The sequence below is a fragment of the Aotus nancymaae genome, unplaced genomic scaffold (genome assembly GCF_030222135.1).
Source record: "Aotus nancymaae isolate 86718 unplaced genomic scaffold, 86718_ANA_hifiasm-v0.15.2.pri h1tg000019l, whole genome shotgun sequence".
Lineage (NCBI taxonomy): Eukaryota > Metazoa > Chordata > Mammalia > Primates > Aotidae > Aotus > Aotus nancymaae.
The window spans coordinates 13,587,904-13,615,897 of NW_026988431.1; the positions used below are offsets into that span (position 1 = coordinate 13,587,904).

The following is a 27,994-nucleotide window of genomic DNA, read 5'->3' on the forward strand; positions in this document are numbered from 1 at the left end:
CTAAAAAAAATTCTCTTGAGTTTTATTAGATCCTATTTGTCAATTTTTGGTTTTGTTGCAGTTGCTTTTGACTTATTCATCATGAAATCTTTGCCCACACCTATGTCCTAAATGGTACAGCTTGGTTTGTTTTTCAGGGTTTTTATAGTTTGGGGTTTTACATTTAAGTCTTTAATTCATCTTGAGTTGATTTTTGTATATGGTGTAAAAAAGAGATCAAGTTTCAGTCTTCTGCTAATTGCTAGTGAGTTATCCCAGCACTATTGAATAAAGAATTCTTTCCCCATTGCTTGTTTTTTTCTGGTTTGTCAAAGATCAGATAGTTGTAGGTGTGTAGCCTTATTTTTCTGTTCCACTGTTCTATGTGTCTGTTTTTGTACCAGTACCATGCTGTTTTGGTTACTGTAGCCATGTAGTATAGTTTGAAGTGATGTCTCCAACAACCAACAATCATGTGGAAAAAAAAAAAACAAGCTCAACCTAGGAAAAAAGCCCAACATCACTGATCATTACAGAATTTCAAATCAAAACCACAATGAGATTCCATCTCACACCAGTCAGAATGGCTACTATTAAAACGTCAAAAAATAACAGATGCTTCACCTCTTTTGAAAATGAAAATAAATAATATATGCTGCCAAGATTGTGGAGAAAAAGGAACATTTATACACTGTTGGTGGAAGTGTAAATTATTTCAGCCATTGCAGAAGATAGTGCAGCAATTCCTCAAAGACCTGAAGACAGAAATACCATTCAATCCAGCAATCCCATCACAGGGTATATACTCAAAGAAATATATATCATTCTATCAGAAAGACACATGCATGCATATGTTCATATCAGCAGTATTCACAATAGCAAAGACACAGAATCAACCTAAACGTCCATCAGTGACAGAGAGGATAAATAAAATGTGGCACATACATTCTGTAGAATATTATACAGCCATGAAAAATAACAAGATCATGTCCTTTGCAGAAAAATGGATGGAGCTAGAGGACATTATCCTTAGCAAACTAACAGAGTAACAGAAAACCAAATACCACATGTTTTCACTTATACATGGGAGCCAAATGATGACAACACATGGACACAGAGAGGAACAACACACACTGTGGCCTATGGAAAGGTGGGGAATGGGAGGAGGGAGAAGATCAGGAAAAACCACTAATGGGTACTAGGCTTAATCCATGGGTGATGAAATAATCCGTACAATAAACCCCCATGACACAAGTTTATCCACCTAACAAATCTGCACATGTATCCCTGAACTTATAATAAAAGTTAAATAAAAGTAAATAGATAAAACACAGGCCAAAAAGCCAATGACTTCAGTATAGGGGGATGGAGCCAAGTTAAAAGCCATATCATAACATCTTCCCAAAACCCTCAGATTGGGAGTTCATTCTGCTCATTTCCATAAACGGCTGTCATTTTTTAAAAAATTATCTAGCTGCTCTATGAAAATAAACAGAAAAAAGGGCATAGGCAGAAAATGGAAGAAGTTCGGAATCAACTGTGACTTAAACATGGTGAAAGCAGTAGGTGGTAGGAATTGGTAGAGTTTTAGATATATTTTGGATAAATTTGTCAGAATTTGACAAAAGATTGCTTGAAGATTTTGGGAGAAAGAATAATCAAGATGTTGATGAGATTTTGGCCTGGGCAAAGGGAGGATGTAGTTGCCATTTACCACAGAAATTATGTTCAGTCTTGCATCATATGAGGTATCTATTAGGCACCTAAGTCAATTGATCGCTGCTTTCAGGAAAGTTTTGGGGAGAGATCTGAGCATAGAGTACATTTGGGACCATTCAGTGACTAGCAGTTTTTTAAAACCATGACACTAGGCAAACTCAACAAGTAAAGTGAATGTACATAAGAAAAGATTCCTAAAATAAGCACCAAGTCAATTTCCAATATCTAAAAGGTAAAGAGATCAGAGGAACCAGATAAGAAGATGAATTAGGATATAGGAGAAAAATCTACTTTATCACAGTGGCTGGGTGACAAGAAAACCCTTGTCTTTCTTTCCCACATTAATGAGAGTTCATCAAGTGTCTTCTTGTTAAATATAATATAGCTCATTGGTTTGAGTCAGACTCCTTAATATTGTAAGGATGTCAACTTCTATTCACAGTTTTGTAAGAATTTTGATCAGAACACTCTTCTGAATTTTAAAGGAACCACACATTTAATGAAAAACTGCCTGTCACATGTCATAGAACGCAATCATAAAGGATAGCTTCTCTTCCATGAACTGTCAAATTAGTCCTAGAAAAAGTATTAGAAAACATGAAACACTGATTAACCTGATTACAGTTTACTTAAATAAGTATGGAAAAATTCATGAATCTCAGCAAGGATGTCTGAAATGACTGAGAAGTTTGAGTATTTTAAAGAAAGTCAATTATATTCCTTCTGACTGTATGCAATTATTCAAACTAGCATTAAAAAATTAAATTCAATTTTGTAAAGAGGTTGACACCTATGGGAATAATTTCAATGAATAAATGAGTTAAACTTATAAAACACATATTTGTAAACTCATATTTTGCAAGGGTTTATGATTATTTTAATAATTTTGAATACCCATTCAGTTATGTTTAAATAGTTAATCTATAATTTCTGTTGATCAAGTAAAGATAATTATGATTTACTTCACCTGAATCTAAAACTTCAAAAAGCATGAAGTATATGGGTTCTATAATTGTATAAGTAATACCATTTTAAATTTTAAGATTTTATTATTATAGAGAAAAATGTGACTCTAGTATATAAAAGGAAGTAAGGAGGATGTGTGATTCTAACACAAAAAAATATTGACTGAAATGCCAAACCTCTTTTAATAAGTAATCTTCACATGAGGGAATAATAAAAAAATGGAAGCCCATATATTCCCTAAATGTGATGCATGGAAAACTAATAAAAGTTAAATTAAAAATATAATGAATATAAATGTTTCTTTTAAAACTTTCCCTAATATAATCTCTAAAACCTAAGCTATTTTAAACAGCCTTCATATTATACACTCTATAGCTCTGAAAAAAAGATTCTCATTTTCACTTTAAATTGCATGCACAGTGTGATGAATAATAGTATTAAAGCAAGTTTAAAAATTATCAAGTTGAACTAACATTTTCTTTTGTAAGTTATTTTCTTTTCATTCTTATCTTTATATGTTGCAGGGAAAGGTTCCAGAAGTCTGAAATGGTTAAAAATATATTACATTTAATTATAAACATACACACACACACACACACACACACACCCTAGAAGTTCTGTTAATCTCTTAATCTATCTACCTAAAATCTATCTGTTATCTATCTATAATAACTATATAAGTGAACTAAAGTTTTTATAGTATTTGCTACTTTTCAGTTTTTAAATTAGGTTTATTTCTTCTTAAATTATTCTGATGTTTTAATTGCATACAGTTTTGAAATAAAGCATACTAAAACTACAAAAAAGTGGTTATAATAGGTTTAATTTTGCCATTCTCATCTGTGGTACAATTTCAGTTTATCTTGAATTTTTATTTAAAAGGACACTGGCCTTCTTTCTGAGCCTGACGCCAAGGAGGCATACCAGAATAAATCAAACATATAAAATAATTGAAATTTAATGTGTGTTTTTAACACTTACTTTTACAATAATAAAATACAGATTTTAAAATAGAAAATGATGTCTCATCTATTCACATTATAAAAGAAACAGATAATATGATTAAGATTTGTAAATATAATGTGTATTAGTTAAATCTGCTTCAATATCACCATACGTACTTATCATCCTATTAACTGTTATTTCTCCTTGACATTGTGAGATTGAATTAAGTGAATACATATTTAAACTTTGTGTGTGTGTATATATATATATATACACACACACACATATAACATTATATATATATATATATATATATACACACATATATATATATATATATATGGCATTATCTGGCATTAGGATTATTAGTGGTGCTTTTAAATTTTTTGCAGAACAAAATCAATAATCTGATGCTGACAGAATTAAATGGTATATAGTCTCAAACAGGAGTACACCCAATTATCAAGATAATAATTATCTTCAATTTTAGAACTGAAGCATCCTATAAATAGGCTACATATAATAAGAAGAAGAACATGGAAGAACTATTTTAAAAAGGAACCGAGTAGTCATTACATGATAAATGAAAAGCATTCTGAAGCTCCAAACACTGTTAATTCCTACTTCTTATGAGCATGAAACTCCTGTGTTCAGTAACAGAAGAGTTTATTCAAATGCAAGTTGATGAGATGTCCAACATTTCTTTATTATCTATGAAAATTAACATGGATACTATTAAAATTTAAATTAGTCAATTTTCAAATGAGAGAAATTAACTGAATATTATGATACTCACAGTATATTGTTGATATCATGAAGAGGTGGTTGAATTTTAATATAAAAAGTGATGTTTGGGTTCATCCTGAACTGGTTACCTAAACTTCTCATTATGTTTCTAGAATGAATTAAAGGACCTTTAAATTTATACCTCATAAAATAATGTCCTTCTTAATCATTAGCAGTTTTTAAAGGTTTTAAAATTTTTATATATAGCAATATGTGTGTGAATGTGTGTGTAGATGAGCACATGTGTGTGTGTGTGTGCCATGTATATACACAAACCCCAAATAATTAATAATGATTATTAGCAGGTATTATTGCCAAGGAAGAAGAATTTAACAGTCAGTCTTTTGTCATGGGCATTGGTTCTGAGTCACACTATAAATTTTCTGCAAGACGGTCTGGCCCCTGCTTTCCTTTCACCTTTCCTTGCCTCCCCTCCACCTCTCATGACCTATGCACTTAGTCTCTCAGTGCCTCAGGATCCCTGAACATACTCTGCTACTTTTCACTATAGCATTTGGACTTTTTTTTCCCCTTCACTTAGACTATACTTTCCTTTTCTAACTTAGTGCTGTTCTACCATCCTTTGGCTTATGGGGAACCTCTCCTTCCCCTATGTTTTGCATGTGGTTACATGAGATTGATATTTGTGTCTCCAATAAAAGTCCACTTCTATAAAAGTAAATGTCTGGGGTCTTTCTGTTTTTCCCCATTAGTGTAATTACAGCACCTAATCTGAGCATTTTAAAATATTACCTTTTTTTTTTTGACGGAGTTTCCCTCTTGTTGCCCAGGATGGAGTGCAATGGCACAATCTTGGCTCAGCGCTAACTCCACCTCCCTGGTTCAAGTGATTCTCTTGCCTCAGCCTCCCAAGTAACTGGGATTACAGACATGTGCTGCCACACCCAGCTAATTTTGTATTTTTAGTAGAGATGGGGTTTCTCCATGCTGATCAGGCTGGTCTAGAACCCCCGACCTCAGATGATCCACCTGCCTCAGCCTCCCAAAGGGCTGGGAATACAGGCATGAGCCACGGCTCCTGGCCAAAAATATTTCTTAAATGAAATAATGGCTTATTTGTGCAATTTATCATATTCTTTCATCCTTTCTTTTGATCTAATGGCTAAAATTCATGTAACATCATTATATTATTTTCTATTTAAAGTAAAATGTTTTCTTTTTAATTACTCTAAGTACAAAGTAGTTGTATATATTCATGGAGTACATCAGGTATTTTGGTACAGGCATGCAATCTATAATAATCACATCAGGGTAAATGGGCTATTATCTTAAGATTTATCTTTTCTTTATGTGAAAAATAGTTTCTCACCTTTTAGTTATTTTTAAGTGCACAATAAATTATTGTTTAATGTAGTCACACTATTATGCTATCAAAAACTAGATCTTGTTCACTCTACCTATTTCTTGTACCCATTAACCATCCCCACATCCCCTCTGCCCCTCAGTACCCTTCCCAGCCTGATAACCATCATTCTACTGTCTCTCTCTCTCTGAGTTCAATTGTTTTAATTTTTAGCTTTCACAAAGAAGTGATAACATGCAAAGTTTATATTTCTGTGCCTGGCTTATTTTATGTAACATAATTACCTCTAGTTCTATTCATGTTTCTGCAAATGACAGACTCAAATGGCTGTACAGTACATATATTTATTATGCATATGTACCATATTATTTTTATCTATTCTTCTGTTCATAGACACGTAGGTTACTTCCAAATCTTGGCTATTATGAATAGTGCTGTAATAAACATGAAAGTGCATATATCTCTTCTATATACCTATTTCCTTTCTTTTGGGCATATACCTAGTAGTGGGACTGCTGCATCATATGATAGCTCTATTTGCATTTTTTTTTTTTAGGAACCTCAAAACTGTTCTCCATACCAGTTGTACTGATTTACATTCCCACCATCAGTACAGGAGGGATCCTTTTTCTCTAAATCCTCACCAGGGCTTGTTACTGTCTGTCATTTGAATAAAAGCCATTTTAACTTGGGTGAGATGATATCTCATTGCAGTTTTGGTTTTCACTTTTCTGATATCAATGAGGTTGAGCACCATTTCATGTGTCTGTTTGCCATCTGTATGCTTTCTTTTGAGAAAGAACTATTCAGAACTTTTGCTCATTTTTAATTGTGTAATTATATGTTTTTTCCTATACTTTTGTTGGAATTCCTTACACATTCTGGTTTTAACCTGTTGTCAGATGGATAGTTTGCAAATATATTCTCTGATTCTGTTGGTTGTCTCTTCACTTTGGTGATTGTTTCGTTTGCTGGCAAAAGCTTTGGAACTTGATGCGATTTCATTTGTTCATTTTTGCTTTAGTTTCCTGTGCTTATGTGATATTTTTCAAGAAATTTTTGCCCACTTCAACGTCCTGGAGAGTTACCCTATTTTTTTTTCACTAGTTTCATAGTTTGATGTCTTAGATTTAAGCCTTTAACCTATTTTGATTTGATCGTTGTGTACTGTGAGACAGAGGTAAGAGTTTCATTCTTCCTCATATGGATATCTAGATTTCCCAGCACCATTTATGGAAGAGACTGTCCTTTTCCTCAATGTATGTTCTTGGCACCTTTGTTGAAAATGAATTCACTGTAGCCTAATGAATTTGTTTCTGGATTCTCTATTCTGTTCCACTAGTCTATGGGTCTGTTATTATGCCAGTACCAAGCCGTTTGGGTTATTCTAGCTCTGTAGTATAATGTGAAGTCAAGTGATGTGATTCCTTCAGTTTTGTTCTTTTTGCTCACAATCGTTTTGGCTATTTGGGGACTTTTGTAGTTCCATATAAATTTTAGAATTATTTTGTCTATTTCTGTGAAGAATGTTGTTGATATTTTGATAGTGGTTGCATTGAATCTGTAGATTCCTTTGGGTAGTATGGACATTTTAACAATATTGATTCTTCCAATTCATGACTATGGAGTCCCTTACCATTTTTTGTGTGTGTCTTTTTCCATTTTTTTCATTAGCGGTTTATAGTTTTTGTTATAGAGACTGTTTACTTCTTAAGTTTATTCCTAGGCATTTAATTTTATTTTTAGCCATTGTATATTGAACTACTTTCTTGATTTTTTTTTCAAATTATTTACTGGTGGCATATAGAAATGCTATTGATTTTTGTGCACTGATTTTGTATTCAGCAACTTTACTGAATTTGTTTATAATTTCTAACAGTTTTGGGGTGAAGTCCTTAGGTTTTTCTAAAGATATCATTTCATCTGCAAAGAAGAATAATTGGACTTTTTCCTTTCCAATCTGGAAGCATTTTATTTCTGTCTCTTGTCTGATTGTTCTAGCTAGGACTTCTAGAACAATATTAAATAACAGTAGTAAAGGAGGCATCCTTGTCTTATTCCAGATTTAGGGAAAGCCTCGCCCTTTCTTTTCATTCAATAAGATTCTAGCTGTGGGTCTGTTGAATATGGCTTCATGTTGAAGTATGTTCCCTCTATACCCAGTCTGTTGAAGGTTTTCATCATGATGTGAAGTTGAATTCTATCAAATGCTCTTTCAGCATCCATTATGTTGATGAATATGAATTTTGTCCTTCATTCCATTGGCATGATACATCACAATGAGTGATTTCTGTATGCTGAACCATACTTGCATCCCTGGAGAAAATTGCAATTGGTTATGATGAATGATCTTTTTAATGTGTTGTTGAATTTAGTTTGCTAGTATTTTCTTGAGGATTTTGGCTCGATATTCATCATTGATATTGCCCTGTAGGTTTATTTGTTTTATTTGCTTCTCTCTGCTTTTGATATCAGGGTAATACTGGCCTCACAGAATCAGTTTGGAAGTATTCTCCCCTCCTCTATTTTTTTCAATAGTTTGAGAAGGATTGGTATTAGTTGTTCAAATGTTTGGTAAAATTAAGCAGTGAAGCAATCAGGTCCTGGGCTTTTCTTTGCTATGAAACTTTATATACAGCTTCAACCTCATTACTTGTTAATGTTCTGCTCAGGTTTTAGATTTCTTCATGGTTCAGTCTTGGTAGATTGTATGTGTCTAGAAATTTAACCACATCTTCTAGGTTTTCCAGTTAATTCATATACATTAATTGTTGCTCATAGTGAGGGGCCTCCAAGTCCAAGCCTGGCCATTATAGTCTTGGTGACCTGTACATACACCTCTGATTGTCCCCAGGGGCCAGAAATTCTGAAATAACCGCAAGTAACCAGGTGGCCACAGAAAGAAGAGAAACAACTTGTTCCTGCCTCAACTAACTGTTCTCCCCCTGCAACCTACAACCTGCAACCATTGTTCCTGCTCAGCCTTGCAGGATTCCCCCTGGATATTGGGTTTCTCAAGACCCCCACCCCTGTAACTGTGTAATTACCTCACCCTCCCCTCTGCTTACAACCAATAACCCCACCCTTATAATCGTGCCTGTTTGTAACAGAAAACCCATACCCTTGTGACCATGCATCCCATGTTGCCCTTCCCCTCCCCAAGATAGATTACCAACCCCTACCCTTGTGACCATGCATCCAGTGACACCCTTCCCCTTCCTAAAATAGATTACCACCTTTAACTGACCACTTGCCCCAACCTATAAAACCAAATCCTATCCCACCACCCTCTGCTGACTCTCTTTTCAGACTCAGCCTACCCACACTCTGGTGAATAAACAGCCATGTTGCTCACACAAAGCCTGACTGGTGGTCTCTTTACGTGAGCAATGCGTCTAACATTTGGTGCCAAAACCCAGGATGGGGGAACTCCTACGGGAAACCAAACCCACTGTCCCTACTTGTGCTCCCTCCATGAAGAGATCTACCTATGACCTAGGTTCATCAGACCAGCCCACACATCAGGTGGGCCACCCTCAGATCAGGTAAGCGGTTTGCCTCAACTCTTCTCTTGAGCACTTCTCACTACCTGTCAGCTTCCCTCTTCTTTCAGATTCATTTTCCTCTCCCTTTCAAAATCCTACGTAGGTCACGGAACCGGGAAGACAGTCTTCCCCGAGTGACTGATCATTGCGGAGACGTCTGCTTTGATCTACTTCTACTTGTTTCCTTCAATGACTGATCATTGCTGAGAGATTTGCTCTGGTCACTCACTCACACTCGCAGGGTGATGAACCAATGTGGAGAATGCCTCCTTTGACCGATTCACACCAGGTACAGACCAAGGTTTGGTCTGGGACACCTACTCAGCTGCTTGGTCGCCCATTCACTTTGCTTGTCTCTGCCACTCTTCTTAAACTATGGGCAATCTCCTGCCCTCCATTCCTCTCTCCTTTCCCTTAGTCTGAGTTATAAAAAAAAAACTCAAAACTCTCCAGCTATCAGCTCACCTAAAACCTAAGTGTCTTATTTTCTTCTGCAATACCGCTTGGCCACAATATAAATTGGACAATGGCTCTAAATGGCTAGAAAATGGCACTTTCAATTTTTCTATTCTGCAAGATCTAGACAATTTTTGTCAACAAATGGGCAAATTGCCTGAAATTCCCTATGTCCAGGCACTTTTTTACATTCTATTGCCTCCCTAACCTCTGCTCTCAATGCAACCCATCCCAAATTTTCCTACTCCCCCTTCCATCTGCTCCTCCTACCTCCATCAGTGATTCAGAATCCTCCTTGTCCATCAACCCTTCCAACCTTTCTCCTCCCCGCCTGTCTGGACCAGACCCTAATCCAGCCCCTAACTGCCCCCCAGAGCCTCCCTCCTCCTCTTCTGCCCATAACCCACCTCCTTATGCCCCTCCTGTCACTTCCCCACCTCATACCCATCCGGTTTGCAGTTTAGTCCCCTGGCTAACTCCTCCACCCCTGCCCAACAGTTTCCCCCTTCGAGAGGTGGCCGGAGCCTAAGGCATAGTTGGGGTACCCGTTCCTTTCTCTTTATCTGACCTTTCACAAATTCGCCAATGGTTAGGCTCCTTTTCATCAAATCCTCCAATACTTAACCCAGTCCTATAATCTCACTTGGTGTGACTTGAATGTTATCCTTCCTTCTACTCTCATCCCTAAAGAACGCTGAATATGTATTTTATCACCCAGTCATCCCTTAACATTAAAAAAGCTTCAGAAATAAAAATCTGGCCCTCAAACTCCACAACAGAATTTAATTAACCTTGTCTTCAAGGTGTTTAACAATAGGGAGAAAGCAGCCAAGCGGCAACACATTTCAGAACTGCAAATGCTTGCCTCTGCCATAAGACAAACCCCAGCCACAACACGGGCTCACAAAGACTTCAAAGAGCCCAGACTGCAGCATCCAGCCACCCCTCCCAGATCTTGCTTCAAGTGTTGAAAACCTGGCCACTGGGCCAAGGAATGCCCATAGCCTGGGATTCCTCCTAAGCCCTGCCCCATCTGTGCCTGCCCCCACTGGAAGACAGACTGTCTGACTCATGTCACTGCTCCTTGGCTTGGTGGCTAAAGACTGACAGTGCCCAAACATCTCGGAGGCCCCCTGGACCATCATGGATGCCGAGCTTTGGGTAACTCTGACAGTGGAGGGTAAGTCCATCCCCTTCTTAATCAATATGGGAGCCACACACTCCAAGCTAACCTGTCTCTTTGGCCTGTGTAACTGTTGTGGGAATTGATGGCCAGGACTCTAGGCCTCTCAAAACTCCCTAAGTCTAGTGTCAATTAGGCCAGCACTCCTTTCCACATTCTTTCCTAATCATCCCCACTTGTCCAGTTCCCCTGTTAGGCCAAGATATTCTAACAAAATTGTCTGCCTCCTTAACTGTTCCTGGGCTACAGCTAGACCTCATTGCTGCCCTCCTCCCTGAACCCGTACCTCCCTCAATAGCTCCCCTTATGTCTCCCTTCCTTAATCCCAGGGCATGGGACACCACCTCCCATCCATCCTGTAGTGCCAAACCCCTATACTCTCCCCAGCTTCTCCGAAACTCACCCGAATTCCTAAGGAAACTTAAATGCCCTGCTCCTGTTCATCTTGCCACTTCACCCTCTTCCTCAATTCTGTATGCCAAGACATTTCCTTATTCCACCCCCAGCTGCCACCCTTAACCCTCTTCTAAAGTAAATAACCTTCTTTGCCAAGGTACCCTGTGTAACTTCTCTGCCTATTCCTCCTGCTCCCTTGGCTGCCCCACATAGTTACATTATTTTCCTGTACAAACCCTTAACTTAACCCATTCTTGTCTCTATACCAATCCAACCCAACCCTTTTCCTTATACGCTGCTGAAATTCAGGTTTGTGCAGTTGGAGTTCTTACACAAGAGCCAGGTCAGCGTCCTGTTGCCTTCCTCTCTAAACTACTTGATCTCATGGTCCTAGGTTCACCCTCATGCCTGCATGCAGCACCTGCCTCTGATCTACTCCTTCTTGAGGCTTTCAAAATCACAGGCTATGCCTCACTCACTCTCTACAGCTCTCACAACCTTCTGGCTTTAGTATCCTCCTCGCATCTCCCACATCTGTTAATCTGCCCCACGTCTTATCCAACTCTATTCACCCTGTATTGAAACTCCCACTGTAACTATTACAAATGGCCCCAATTTTTATCCAGCCTCTCATCTAATACCAAGCATAAACACACGCCCCAACCTCATGACTGTATCTCCCTAATTCACATAGCATCCTCCCCATTTCCACATTATTTCTCTCTTTCCCATTCCAGATCCAGACCACACATGGTTTACTGATAGATGGCAGTTCTTCAAAGCCTAGTCAGTTGGCATCGGCTAAAGCTGGTTATGCAGTTGTATCCCACACATCACTGACACTGCTACACTCCCTTCCCTCTACCACGTCTCAGCAAGCTGAACTAATTGCTTTAACCTGTTGCTAAGGGACTACCTGTAAATATCTACACTAACTCTAAATATGCCTTCCACATCCTACACCACCATACTGCCTTATGCACAGAAAGGGGCTTTCTCACTACACAGGGATCTTCCATTATCAATCCTTCTTTAATAAAAGCTCTCCTTAAAACTGCTCTCCTCCCAGCCAAGGCTGGAGTCATCCACTGTAAAGGACACCAAAAAACTTTAGATCCCATTGCCCAAGGCAATGCTTTTGCCAATGAAACAGCTATGAAGGCAGCAAACACACCAATATCCCCTCCTAGCGGACAATATTTTTCTTTTTCATCAATTACTCCTACTTACTCTCCTTCTGAATCCTTAACCTACCAGTCACTTCCTACCCAAGACAGTTGGTTTTGCATCAGAGAAAATTCCTTCTTCCTGCCTCATAAGCCCATTCTATCCTCTTCTTTCACAATCACTTTCATGTAGAATATAAGCCTTTGGCTCATCTTGTAGAACCTCTCATCTGCTTCCCTTCATGGAAGTCTACCCTTAAAACAATTACAGCTCAGTGCTCCATCTGCCACTCTACTAATCCCCAGGGATTTCCAAAACCTCCTCCCTTTCCCATTCACCAAGAGTGGGGATTTACCCCTACCCAAGATTGGCAAATTGACTTTACTCATATGTCTCATGTCAGAAAATTCAGATATCTTCTTGTATGAGTGGGTACCTTTACAGGGTAGATTGAAGCCTTCCCTACTGGAACAGAAAAGGCCACTGCTGTTATTTCTTGTCTGCTAAATAACATCATTCCCTGATCTGGCCTGCCTACCTCCATACAACCTGACAATGGCCCTGCTTTCATTAGCCAAATCATCCAAGCAGTATCTCAGACCCTCAGCATTCAATGGAATCTCCATGCCCCTTACCACCCCCACTCATCAGGAAAAGTAAAGAAAGCTAATGACCTCCTAAAAACACATCTTACCAAATTCATCCTTCAATTAAAGAAGGAGTGGGTATCCTTTCTATCTATTGCTCTTCTCTGAATTCATGCCACTCCCCAGAAACCCACAGGATACTCTCATATGGCCACACCGTTTTGCTTGGGCCTAACCTTCTCTCAGACATTAGCCCTCTTGTAGACTATCTTCCAGTTCTCCAACAAACTAGGCAGAAAATTCATCAAGCTGCTAACCTCCTCTTACCCACTCCAGACACCTGGCCTTATAAGGACACCTTAACTGAACAATCAGTACTGGATAAGGACCTAACCCATCCAGCTCTACAGCTTCAGTGAAAGGGTCCCCACCTGGTTGTCTATAGTACCTGAACTGCTGTCTGTCTACAAAACTCTTCCCACTGGGTTCACTGGTCCAGGATTAAACTGTGCCCATCCAACCACCAGCCTAGCCCATCAACCTCCTCTTGGAAGTCACAAGTACTCTCTTCTACTTCTCTTAAGCTAATTTGAATTCCCAAAAGAGTAAACACAAACCACAAATGAGTCTAGTTTATATTCTAACATTAACAGAAATCCTTCTCTTAACTGCTATTTGCAACAGAACTCTACACAGTCACCGCTAAAATTTGGTCTACACCTCACAAGCTCTCTCTTTCTGTTGCTTTCTGTCTCATCATACTTTCAATTGCCCTTGTCTACATTTAAATGCCCTATGCTTGCTTGCCTTGCCAGGTCACTGCTTTCCTCCAGACCATTTTAGCTGACATCTCATGCTTCTACCCACAAACTTCCACCCTTGACTCCTTCCTTGCGTGGTTAAATGACTTTACATGGCAAGGGACACTCCAATTATTTCACCCTAATAAAGTCCTCTTCTTTACTTTTCTACTCACTCTTATTCTCAGTCTCATTCTGTCACTCACTATTCCTTAATTACCTTCAACATACCATCAATCTAGCCCATTCCTTCCTCAATAATTCCAACCCACTGCTGGTGAAAAATTGCTGGCTCTGCATCTCCCTTTCTTCCTCCTCTTGTACCACTATTCCTGCCCTGCGAGCCAATTGGGCTACCTCTTCCGTCTCCCAGATCCTATAAAACCATATCCAGGACATCACTAATCACTCTATCCAGCAAATGCCACTTTTAACAACCTCACAATATCATCCCCTGTCCCAGCACCTCTCAGCCACTTAAGACAAGACGTCTTGCCAACCCTTGCCATTCACTTGCCTGTCTTATCCCCAGTCCTATTTCACAGCCTTCACCCTTCTAGTATCAACCAGAAACACCAACCCATCACTCATGAATTCCAGGCAACGCCCAGCCATTGTCAAGATGCAGTGTGACACCTCTCCAGAACCCATACATATCCCTTTCAATCCAAGTATTCTGGGACCACCCCTGTCAAACCTGGGCCCAAGGCTTCATCACCACCCACCTCAAAGCTATTATGCTTCTGAGGACTTAACCAAACACTTACTAAACTACAAGAATCATAGACTTTTTTTTTAGGTGTCTGCACAGTCCCCTGGCATACTCGAAAAAGACATGAGAAACATCGCCCCTACTCCCTTCTCTAACTTTTTTATTTATACATATATAAAAAGATGGGAATGTCAGGTCTCCAAGTCCAAGCCTGGCCATAATGGCCTTGGTAACCTGCACATACACCTCTGGATGGTCCCCAGGACTTCAGAAAGTTTAAAGTAACCCAAGTAACCAGGTGGCCACAGAAAAAAGTAAAACAACTTGTTCCTGCCTCAACTAATTGCTCTCCCCATGCAACCTGCAACCATTGTTCCTGCTCAGCCTTGCAGAATTTCCCCTCTGGACATTGGGTTTCTTAAGACCCCCACCCCTGTAACTATGTAACTTACTTCACCCTGCCCTCTGCTCGCAACCAATAACCCCACCCTTATGATCATGCCTGTTTGTAATAGATGACCCCTACCCTTGTGACCATGTATCCCATGATGCCCTTCTCCTTCCTAAAATAGATTACCACCTTTAACTGACCACTTGCCCCAACCTATAAAACCAACTCCTATGCCACCACCCTCTGCTGACTCTCTTTTCGGACAGCCTGCCCGCACCTGGGTGAATAAACAGCCACGTTGCTCACACAAAGCCTGCCTGGTGGTCTCTTTATGCAAGCGATGTGCCTAACACATAATAACCTCTAATAATACTTTGAGTTTCTGCAGTATCAGCTATAATGTCTCTTTTTACATCACTTTTATTTGAGCTTTCTCTTTTTTAGTTAGTCTGGCTAAATGTTTGTCAACTTTATCTTTGCAAAAAAACCACGTTTTCTTTCATTGATTTTTTTAATGTTGCTTTCTTCATTTTAATTTCACTTTTTCCTGCTCTGATATTTATATTTTCTTCTACTAGATTTGTGTTTTGTTTGCTATTTTTTTCTAGTTCTCTCAGATGCATCATTAGATTGTTTCCTACTTTTTCAATATAGGTTCTTAGAGCTACAAATTTATCTCGTAATACTGCTTTTGCTGTAACCCATAGGTTATGGTATGGAATGCTTCCCTTATCACTTGTTTCAAGAAATTTTTCAATTTCCTTCTTAATTTCTTCATTGACCAACTGGTCATTCAGGAGCATACTGTTTAATTTCCACACATTGTATAGTTTCCAAAACACCTCCTGCTATTGATCTCTAGTTTTATTCTTTTGCGGCCAGAGAAGATACAGGATATAATTTTTTAAATTTTGAAACTTATTTTCTGGCTTAACATATGGTCTATCTTTAAGAATGATCCATGTACAGATCAGAAGAATGTGTATTCTAGAGCCACTGGATGAAACGTTCTGTAAATGCCAATTAGGTCCATTTGGTCTACAGTACAGATTAAGTCAGATGTCTCTTTATCGGTTTTTTTGTACGAAAGATCTGTCCAATGCTGAAAATGGGATTTTGAAGTCTCCAGTTATTATTGTATTGGAATCTCTCTCTTTAGCTCTAATATTTGCTTTATATATCTGGGTGTTTCAGTGTTGAGTGCACATATATTTTCAATTATTATATCCTCTTGTTGAATTGACCCTTTTATCATTACATAATAATCTATTTTGTCTCTTTTTATAGATTTTGTCTGTAAATTTATTTTGCCTGATATAAGTATAGCTACTCCTCTTTTTAGGTTTCCATTTGCATGGAGTAATTTCTTCCATCCCTTTATTTTCAGTCTACATGTGTGTCTATGGGTGAAGTGAGTGTTCTTGCAGGCAACAGATCATTGGGTCTTGGTGTTTTGTTTTGTTGTTTTTTTTTTTTTAATTAATCCAATCAGCCACTCTATGTCTTTTGATTGAAGAATTTAGTCCATTTGCATTCAACATTCTTATTAACAAGTAAGGACTTATCCCTGCCATTTGTTATTTGTTTTTCAGTTGTTTCGTGGTTTTCTCTTCCTTCTTTTATTTTTTCCTGTGTTCCTATAGCCAACGTAATTTTCTCTGGTGCTATGTTTTAATTTTTTGCTTTTTATTTTTTGTGTATCAGTTGAATGTTTTTTGGTTTGACATTACCATGAGGCTTGCAAATACTATAACCCATTATTTAAACTGACAACTTAAAACTAATTGCATAAACAAGCAAACAAAAAAAAAGCAGAGAAAATTAATAAGAACTCTACACTTTAACATCATCCCCTACTTTTTTAACTTTTTGTCATTTCTATTTATATCTTATTATATACAGTCTATGTCTTGAAAACTTGTAGTTACTATTTTTGATTGGTTTATCATTTAGTTTTCCTACTTAAAATAGGAGTAGTTTACACACCACAATTACAACATTATAATTCTGTGGTTTTCTGTGTACTTACTAGTACTTATCAGTGAGTTTTGTACCTTCAAATACCTTCTGAATGTTCATTAATGCCATTTTCTTTCAGATTGTAGAACTCTCTTTAGCATGTCTTATAGGACAGATCTGGTGTTGATAAAATCCCTTAGCATTTGCTTGTCTGGAGAAGTCTTTACTTCTTCTTCAGGTTTAAAAAATATTTTCACTGGATATACTATTTAGGATAAAAGTTTTATTTACTTCAGCACTCTCTCCTGCCCTGTAAAGTTTCTACTGAAAAGTCTGCTGCCAGACATTTTGGAGCTCCATTGTATGTTACTTCTTTCTCTCCTCTTGCTGCCTTTAGAATCCTTTATCTATATGATCTTTGAACATTCGATTAGTAAATGTCTTGAAGTAGTTTTCTTTGGGTAAAATCTGCTTGATATTCTATAGTATTTCATACTTGAGTACTGCTATATTCTGTAGGTCTGGAAAGTTCTCTGTTTTTATCTCTTTGAATAAACTTTCTTACTCCTATCTCTCTCTCTACCTCCTCTTGAAAGCCAATAACTCTTAGATTTGCCCTTTTGAGGCTACTTTCTAGATCCTGTAGGCACACTTCATTGTTTTGTATTCATTTTTCTTTTGTCTCCTCTGGCTTTGTATTTTCAAACAGCTTGTCTTCAAGCTCACTAATTCTTTCTTCTGCTGTATCAATTATGCTGTATGCATTTTTCAGTATGTTAATTGCATTTTTCAACTGCAAAATTTCTGCTTGATTCTTTTAAAGTATTTCAATCTCTTTGTAAATGTATTTGAAAGGATATTGATTTCCTTCTCTGAGTTATCTTAAATGTCTTTTTGAGTTTCCTCAAAACAAGTATTGAGAATTTTCTGTCTGAAAGGTTACATATCTCTGTGTTTCCCAAATCAGCTCCTGGTGCCTTATTTAGTTCTTTGGGTAAAGTCATGTTTTCAGACTGTCTCGATGTTTGTAGATGTTCATCAGTGTCCAGGCATCAAACAGTAAGGTTTTCATTAATATTATAGTCTTTACAGTCTGGACTTGGTTGTACCTATCCTTTTTGGGAAGGCTTTCCAGGTATTCTAAGGGTCTTGAGTATTGTAATCTAACTTTTCAGTCACTGCCATCATATCTGCATTAGGGGCCACCACAAGCCTAGCAATGCTGTAGCTCTTGCAGAATTATAGTACTACCATGGTGGTCTTGGATAAGTTGCAGAATTCCCTAGATTACCAGGCAGGGACTCTTGTTTTCTTCTGTTACTTTCTCCCAAACAAACAATCTCTCTGTACTGAGATGCCTGGAGCTGGGGGAGGGGTGAAACAAGCACCCTGTGGCCACCACAACTGGGACTGAGCTGGGTCAGATCTGAAGCCAGCATGTTTTTGGGTTTCACCAAGGCCTGTGGTAACCACTGCCTGGCTATCACCTAAGTTAACTCAAGGACCTAGGTCTCTATAATCAGCAGATGACAAAGCCAGCCAGGCTTGTGTCCTTCCCTTCATTGTGTTGAATTCCTCACAGCCTGCATTGAGTGCAGAGATGCTGTCCAGAAGCCAAGGCCAGTAGCTGGAATCCTCAAGAACCTCCCTAGTGTTCTATCTACTGCATCTGAGCTGACACCCACACCACAAGACAAAGTCCTTCCCACTCTTTTCTCTTTTGTGACCAAGCTGGTATCCAAGTTGCAAGACAAAGTCCTCTTCACTCTTCCCTCTCCTCTCCAGGCAGAGGGAAGGTGTCCCTCCCAGAGCTGTGGGCTGTGCTGCCTTTGGTTGGGGGTGAGTTGGTACGAGCACTCTCCTCACGGCCACCACTGCCCCGTGTGGTGAGTACTGCCTGGCTATCACTGATGTTTCACTGAGGGTGTAAGGCTCTTCAGTTAGCTTGTAGCGATTCCTGCTAGGCCTGGGGCACTGCCTCAGTACAGTTGGCCCCACCTCTGGCCCAGGGCAGGTCCAAAAAGTCCAGAAATGCAATCAAAGAGCCAAGGCCTGGAATCGGGGACCCAACAAATCCACTAGTTTTCTACCCCACTCTGGCCAACTTGGTATCTAAGCTGCAAGACAAAGTCCTATTCACTTTTCCCTTTGCTTTTCTAAAGTAGAAGGAGCTCCCGGTAGCCACCAACACTGAAAAGTGGTAGGTCACACCTGAAGCCAGCACTTCTCAGAGTCTCACTCAAGGATCATGGCAAGTATTTAGCCAGCAAATGATGAATGCTGCGAGGGCTGAGTTCTTCCCTTCAAGGTAGCAGGTCCCCTTCTGGCCCAGTGTGTGTCTAGAAATGTTGCCCAGGATCTAGGGCCTGAAATGGGGGCATCAGGTCTCTGATTGGTGTCCAAACCTTTTGTGACTGAGCTGCTATCCAAGTTGCAAAACAAAGTCTTGTTTGCTCTTTCATCTCCTATCCAGGCAGAGGGAAAGTGTCTTTCTCAGAGCTGTGTGCTGTATTGCCTTGGGTTGGGGGTGAGTTGGTACAAGTAATCTCTTGGCCACCCTAGCTGATGTCTCAGTAGGTCACATGCCTCCCAACCAAGTCTACTGGCTCCAAGCCCAGCACAGCATCAGCACTTGCCCAGGAATTATCACTCCTTGCAGCTTAGATTGCCTTTTGAGTTTATTTTGGACCCCAGAGCACTTTGGCCTGTGGCAGTGAGGTTTGTGGGGACTTAGGTTCCAACTGCTGGGATGGGTGATTCCCCTCTGGCTGGGGATGGTCTAACTGCTCCCTTCATAGGCAGCAGCTGAGTTCTGCCCAGTGTTTCTTTCTGCTGTGACAGGGCACAACTAGATTTCCAAAGCAAAGTCTCACAATTAGTACACTCTCCCTCCTCCAAGCACATGGATTCTGTCTCCATGTAACACAGTCACTGTTAAAGCTGGGGAAGAGGGGTGCTGTCACCAATTCAGGACTGTCTTTCCCACCCTCTTCAGTGCATCTTTTAGCAATATGAAGTTAAAATCAAGTACTGTGAGTGCTCACATGATTTTTAGTTCTTATGAAGGTATTTGTGTGTATAATTGTTAAATTTGGTGTTCCTGTGGGGAGGACACTCAGTGGAGGCTTCTATTTGGCCATCTTGCTCCTCCTCCTCCTTATTTTCTAAGTAGTATGTCACTCTGTAAGTTTAAGTCTTTAGAGAAGCAATCTTGAACATGGCACAAAGAATCTAAAAGCAAAGACTGTCATTTTAGTGTGGACTTCTGAATTTTAAACAAAATAAAGAGAATGAAGTAAATCATTAAATTGACACTTCCATAAATTTGTGGTGAAGTAATTTATAAAATGGTAATTCTTTGGCCAAAATCAAGCAGTCCTTTTGGAATTTTAGTTTGCAGATAATGACAAAACAAAACAAAAAGGTAATAAAAAAAAACAAAGATACTTAAAGTATCAATTCTAAATGAGAATAAGCTTCATTGTGACAAGAGACTCTGCAACATGCTTGAGAAATGAAACAAGAAAAGTCCCAGATCAAAAGATTGTCAAAAGCAGTATCCATTACAGAGCACTCAACATTGAAGAGATTATCTAGCTTTTGAGAACTTGAATTTGAAAAGAAAACGTATTTCCTTTCAAATGTTAAGGTAGTTTCAAAAGTGAAAATTAATTTAAAGGCTAAATATATACTGTAAATTACATAATCAAAGGTATAATTAAATCTACTAAGAAGAAACAAAACCAAGTTTCAACATTTTAAGAAATTGTCAAAGAATCACATAATTTTAAAAAGTGTTTTTTAATTATGAACTCTTTTTTTTTTTTTTCTCACAAAATGCCTGGTTATATTCCTACATTTTACATTTCTAGTGTATATTAAACACACACACACACACACACATTTTGAAATGAAGAAAAAGAAAAACACAATAACAATTGATGAAGTCAAATTATACGCCTACAGCTGAAGACCATACTCTGAAGATTGGGTACCCTCAATTTTCATGCTTTTCAAAGATAAGAACATAATTGTAAGTACATATTTCAACAAACCATTTTTGACAACATAGAGGTACTAAGAGATTGCGTCTTCTCCCTAAAGAAATTTCTAGTCATAAGCAGGAATATAAAATAATATTCTATAGTAAATTAATATTTTGCAATGCATTATTTTAATTTTTTAAATTATTCCAAATTCCTCCTTAATACAGTGGCTATTTAGAAAAATGTTTTGTTATTTTGTTTCAACTGAAGTGGACAGAATTTATTTTTTGGTGGCGTGCTAATTTTAAGTTTATTAAATTCTAATCTGTAAATATGAATTATCAAATATGTTTTTGGATTATCTATACAAAATTCTATATATCATAAAGATCAAGACATATATTATATCAAGGAGACACCCACACATGTATGTTTATTGCAGAACAATTCACAATTGCAAAGATATGGAATCAACCTAAGTGCCCATCAGTTGATGACTAGATAATGAAAATGTGATATATATACACACACACATACAGACACACCATGGAAAACTACTGAGTCACAAAAAAGAATAAAATAATGCTTTTGTAGCAACTTGGATGGAACTGGAGGCCAATATCCTAAGTGAAGTAACTCAGGGAAAACTAAACACCACATGTTGTCACTTACAAGTGGGAGCTAAGTTATGGGTATGCAAAGGCATATAGAGTGGCATAATGGACACTGGAGACTCTTAAGGGGGAAGGATGAGAGAGGGGTAATGAATGAAAGATTAGCTATTGGGTAGAATGTATACTATTCAGGTGACACGTACATGAAAAGCCCAGACTTCACCACTATACAATTCACCCATGCCTGGAGCAGCCCACCCCACTGCAGCCAGCATGCCTCACTCTATCCAGTGACCAACCCACATGCACACTCACTCATACACTCCTCACTGCTCCTGCCTGGCTTGCCCTTGGCAGGTGTAAGATTCAGGCCGACAGCACAAGCCATGAACAGCCTGCCAGCACAGTGGGCGGAACAAGCACAGTGGACCTGAGTAAAAACTCAGGCAAAGGTGCCACTGACCACAGAGGTTTCTGCTGTTAAAGCAATACCCAAGGATCCTGAGACAGTAGCACTAGTCAATAGAAATATAACGTTAGCCACAAATGTAAGCCACATACATAATTTAATGTTGGAGTCATCAACATGGACTATAAAGTATGTTTAACATCTTTATAGAAATTGTATATAAAAAGAGATTAAAATTTATACTGAATCAGTATAATTGCAAGAAGACCAAGCAGAAAATCTAGAATTAAAGATAAAATAATTAAAATTTAAACTCCCTAAGTTTCCATACCAGTTTAGACATCACTGCAGAGGGAAATGGTGAACTAGAAAATATATCTAAATATAATATCCACAGTGTAGTGCACAGGGAGACAAGGACATAGAATATGCAAAATAGAAATTCAGACATAAAGGGTGAAGAAGGAAAGTCAAATAAAGTTCTGTTGGAATGGCAGATAGACAAGTGAGAGACAGACAGTGTTAGAAGAGACAAGCAATGAAAATTCTTCAGAACTTATCAAAGATACCAGTGCAAAGGTTTGGAAAGCTCAATGAAGTCTAGCAGCATAAGTAAACAGAAATTCCTATCTAGACACTGCACAGTAACAACAAAAAGAAAGACATTAACTGCAGAACAAAAAGAAAGATATCTTAAAACAGCTAAAGAGAAAAGTAGATACACTTTAAATAAAGTAATAAACAGCTGACTTCTTCAGAGCAACAAAAATTGACTAACATCTGTGATTCACTAAGAGAAAATAACTGTCAACTTAGATTATATGACATACAAATTTAAACTAAATATATAGAGGGTCAGTATAAAGTAATAATCCATACACTCTAAACTTCTGTGAACTTACTAATGTAATATAGCCCGCCAGTAATACCCCAATGGCAAATGAGCAAAAAATTTACGCAGGCTTATCATACAAGAGGAATGTGTAATGAAAATATGTGTAATGGAAGGTACTCAAACATTTCAGTGATTATCGAAATGTAAATAAAAATCAAATGGCATAAATGAAGAAGTGTAATTACATCAAACTCTGGTAATAACATGAAACAATCATAACACCGCTGATGTGGAATGTAAACATGTACCACCACTTTGCAGAAAATTTGGCATCCTACATGTAAAGTTGAAGATAAGCATAAAGTATACCTGGGCACTTTAACACAACCTTTGAACTGGTGATTTCAGGGAAAGCGTATACCTTAGATCACTGTTACACATGTTTACTAAGAAAAAGCTCTGCAAAGTGTGTTCCACAAACTCACATTATCAGCAGCATCACCCAATAGCTTGTTAGAAATTCAAATTCTCAGGCCGGGTTCCAGACCTAAATCATTATCTCAGGATTGAGGCTCAGGAATCTGACTTTTACCAAGCTCACTAAGTCATTCTTATGCAAGCTAGTGTGTGAAAAGCAGTAAGAGACATAAAATTGATCCTCATTACTCATGGTCTGTCTTTGTGAATTTGCCTACGCACTAAAATTTTTTGTAACTCCAAATGATGCTCTTTGCCATCATTCACAGATGTGTGCATGTGCAGAGTAGCGAAAAAATTCAAGTTATCCCACAATCCGAGTTGCGGCTGGACAAAGATGCTCTGCCTTCTTAGTTTGTCTCTCATATTATAAACAAGTGTTCTTTTTGTAGTCTATTTATTGCTACATTTTTTGCATTTTTTCTGTTTTGTTTGTGTGTGTGTGTGTGCGTGTGATCTTGCTCTCTAAAATCGCCCCCACGCATAGTGCTGAAGTGGTGTCTAGTATTTCTAGGTGCAAAAAACTGCATGTTAGATAAGCTTCATTCAGGCATGAGTTATAATGCTATCGACCATGAGTTCAGTGTTGGTGAATCAACAATATTCATTATTAATTAAGGACTCTTTAAACAGAAACACACATAAAACAAGGTTTTGGATTGACTGATTCATAAAAACATGACTAGAGGGTTGCAGGAGGTGAATGCTGTATTTCTGCTAGGCACAATGACTTACTATTCACAGATGTAGTGTTCTCTTTGACTTCATAGGACATAACTATTGTGAATAATGAGAATTGATGCTGTATAAGAATGTTCAGAGAAGTACTGTCTATATTAGAAACACAAAATGGAAAAAACCAAATGTCACAGAATAAAAAGTAACTCAGTAATTTTATATTCGCACGATGAAACATAATACAGCTGTAAAAGTTAACTACAGCTACATGCAATGATGTGAGTGACATAGTAACATACTGTTGAGTGAAAAAGCAAGTCCCGAGAGAGGAAGTCCAATATGAAAAAGTCCAAAAGTATGCAAAACTAAACAATATATTGTTTAAGGACACAAACATATGTGTCAAATGATGATGGTTAAAAGCAAGGAAATTATAAATGCCAAACTTGGATCCAAGTCACTGCAGCGCCAAAAGAAGGCAGATACACGATACAGGTTAGTAAGCAATTACACAGATATATGTTGAAAGGTGGGTACAGTATTCAGGATATTAAAATATGAGAAAAAAGAAATGAAAGCTAGCTAGCTAAGAGGTATATATGATAAATTATAACTGTGTCATGAATCAATCATTTTGATTAATCTATATATACCAGAGTTTCCTAAAAAGTAACAGCAATAATTATTCAATTCAGTTCATTAATAGTTTTTATAAATATTTTTCCTTATTCACTAACTACATGATAAACAATTTTAAACTAACTTACAGAAATCTTATAACTTTGTTTGGAATGCAAATCTAGAAATTATTAACTCTTGAGGTAAAAGTTAATAAAGATCTCTGATGAAAGATAATGATTATAAATACATACTAATATCATAAAGAATATGTTTATTTTGTGATGTAAAGTTTATAAAACTTTTATACATATATTTATCTCACTTAAGTCTATTCTAAGATGTTATTACTTAAAGATGAAGAAAAATATTTAAGGTGTTAAAAAATAGTCAAAGTACATAGAGGTAGGACTTCAGATTCCAAATCTAGTGTTCTTTCAATTATACAACTACAGCTATTATAATCCCTGATATTTGTATATGTAAATAATGGTTTATAAAATATTTTAGAATACATTAAAAAGACAATTTTACATGACCCAATAATATAAAGCTCACATAGAATTAATACTGGCTATGATAAAAAACAATATATTCAATTGTTCATATAAAAAGGTTGAACTAATTCCAAAAATTATTATTTTCCCATCCATTGAGTAAAGCCTTACCACAATGAAGCCACCAATGTTCCCACTCTTATACTTCCTGTTTTAAATATTTTTAAATCATCAAAGATTTCATTTAGCCATGAAACTTCAATCTAGTGAAGAGCACTTTGAGTGATCTTCACAATTGGTCAATTACCAAGAGTGAACCTTCAATGGTAAGTGTTTCATATGTGGTATAAATCTAAGATGAACTTCAAAAACCAAAGTGGCTATCAACTTTATCAAATAATTAAGATGACGATTTTCTAGTTCATCATGAATCAGAATGCAAATCGATTGCTCTGAAGACAATCAGCATGACCACACCACTATTCTTGAATAAAAATAAAGGAAATTTTTATTTCTGCTTAAATTAAAACATAAAATAAAGAGCTAACCACTATTTCCAATTTCTTCATTTTCTAGGAGGTTGTCTGTGGACATTGGAATTTACTATGCTAAATATACTGTTCTCAGTAAAAGCCTCAATAAATTGCTGAAAACATTGGAACATAAAATCAAACTCAGTAGACTTACTGAAAATATTTTTTTCCTTCACTTAACATGGTTATACAATGTGTCAATTATCTAGTCACTTAGAATTCTCAGGAAGAAAGAAACAACTTTCTCTATAGAGAATCACTTGGCTTTCATAATACTCAGAGAATATTTGCATAATAACACTGCTACAGCTGCAAGGTTAAATCCATTAATTTATTGGGAATAGAACAGTCTGTTCTGGTTGGCTGTTGCAAAAATTGCTTTTTGCACTTGTCTTTTTTACCATCAAGTATTTGCTGTGAGCACACAATTACTGCAGCAAAGCCTATGTTGCCAAGCAAGGAATCTTATTTAACATGGAAAGTAGTGAACACTTCACTTTCTGAAAATGAAAAAAATTAATCTTGAAAAGCTTCCTAATTAACATTTTCTCTTCACCAGTTGTTTCATAGGATAAAGTAGAGGGTGGCAATTCAGATGACAGTTAACTAGATGAACCCATTTCTGCAGCAGCTCTCAAGTGCAAAAGTCATCCCTAAATAGTCACATTTCAAAACTAGGAATAATCTCAAAGCTTCTTTAGGTGTTTTCCCCCCTAAAGTGGTAAATTTAAAAGTAGAATATTTATTTCCTAAAGTTGTTAAAGGAACAGACCGTCTCTTAAAGTTCATATTTATATACTCAATAATTGCAATTTAATATAGATAAAGCAAATTTATAGTTTGTCTATTAATTCACAGCAGAAACCATTAAAACAAGAAAAGGTTGGGTAAAACCAAAAGTTACATCACATCTTGAAAACCAGTGGCATTCAGTCAAATATCAATAATGTATATAACCTATAATTAAGGTGAGAAACATTTTCTTATCTAGAACTACTGAACGACAGAAAACAGAAGTTGAGAACACTCAATTTAAAAAAAAAGGTAGAGAATTTGTAAATTGCTTGCCTGGTTTAAAAATAGATAAATAAAGTCAGTTATAAGAATAAATAACATATTTAAGCATTATATGAAGGTCATTGGGTAGATTCTGCGGTGAGAAGAGAAAAAAAAACATACAGAGAGTGAAGGGAGAAAAGAAGTAAAAAGGCAGGGAAAATGATAGTGTACAAAATAGACTCTGTTTCTCCATCAACTTCAATAATTTGCCTCTTTCCACACCTGTTTTAGACCCAATAAAAGGGCGGATAAGTTATTTAAATGGAATTATTTGAGGTTTTCCACCAAAAGCTAAAATTCAACAAATATTTCCAATATTGTACGGAAAATCCATTTTAAAGTACAGACTACATAAAGATAGGTAGGAAAAAAAAGCAAGAATGGTTGAGTAAAAATGAGACATCATCCCTTGAAACAAAGAAGCTCAATTCTACAGTATTTGTAGGTTTTCAGTACATACAATGACAAGACATGTACGGCTTGGAATGGCTGTCTCCTCACCTTTTAGACATGCTGATATGGTTTGGATCTGCGTCCCCACTAAATCTCATGTTGAAATGTCATCTACAGTGTTGGAAGTGGGGTCTGGTGTTTGGATCATGGAGGTGTATCCCTCATAACTGGCTCAATGCTATCCCTTGGTGATGAGTGAGTTCACACAAGATCTGGTTGTTTAAAAGTGTGTGGCACTTCACATCTCACTCTCTCTTCCTCCTGCTTTTACCATATGACATGTCTGTTCCCACTTCTCCTTCCACTGTAAATAAAAGTTCCCTGAGACCACCCCAGAACCCAAGCAGATGCCAGCACAATGCTTGTACAGCCTGCAGAGCTGGAAGTGAATTAAACCTCTTCTTTTCATAAACTGTCGAAATTCATGTATTTATACAATGCAAGAATTGCCTAACAGCTGTCGATTTTTTATCTTTTATTAATACATAACATTTGTTCAAATTTAGGTGGTACATGTGATATTTTGATACATGCATACATTGTGTAATGATCAATATCATATCCATCACTTCGAGCATTTATCATTCGTGTTGGGAACATTTTAAATCTTCTCCTCTAGCTATTTTGAAATATGGAATATACTGTTTTTAAGCATAGTCACCCTACTGTGCTAGCCAATGCTGTAACTAATTCCTTCTATCTAATTGTATCCTTGTATTTATTAACTAAGCTTTCTTCATCTTCTCACCCCCTCAACACACTCCCTTCCCAGCCTTTGGTAGCTATCATTCTACTCTCTGCCTCCATGAGATCAACTCTTGGTTCCTGCATATGAGTGAGAATATGTAATATTTGTCTTTCTGTGTCTGGCTTATTTCACTTAACATAATAATCTCCATTTCCGTTCATGTTGTGGCAAA

General features: G+C 37.4%; 1 protein-coding gene across 3 annotated transcripts in view; it reads right to left on the reverse strand.

The window, feature by feature from the left end:
- The window catches only part of NAALADL2 (N-acetylated alpha-linked acidic dipeptidase like 2), a 1,216,540-nt gene that overhangs the window by 1,071,129 nt on the left and 117,417 nt on the right, over positions 1-27,994 (reverse strand). The gene's annotated exons all lie outside the window — the stretch shown is intronic.